We start from the raw sequence: 360 nt of genomic DNA, 5'->3' as shown, positions 1-360 counted from the left end.
AAATAATTTTCGAGTTTTAAAACTTTCTTATTGAACCATGAAGTAGCGGAAGACTAAGTAATAACAATATGGAAGAGATTGAATAAATCGCAGGAAGAGGAGTAGGAGAGGGGTTCTAATTCCCTCCTCCTCAAGCTTTTGCTCGCGAGAGAGAAAAGTGTGAAACCCTAATTGCCAACCATGAGGAAAGTAGGAAAAAGCTCAATAAGTATAATGGCAGTACTAATTAAAAATCTTACCAAAGGGCAATCAAGCTGAAACTCATTTTGTAAAAAATATATCTATGCTTAGCAGGCAACCAAACATGAAACACCTTAAAAAGAAAATAAAAATCGGCTATCACGAGTTCAAGAACATATA

This window comes from Corylus avellana, chromosome ca1 (genome assembly GCF_901000735.1).
Source record: "Corylus avellana chromosome ca1, CavTom2PMs-1.0".
NCBI classification, from domain to species: Eukaryota; Viridiplantae; Streptophyta; class Magnoliopsida; order Fagales; family Betulaceae; genus Corylus; species Corylus avellana.
The sequence above is the reverse complement of the archived record's forward strand: the minus strand, read 5'-3'. Positions refer to the sequence as shown.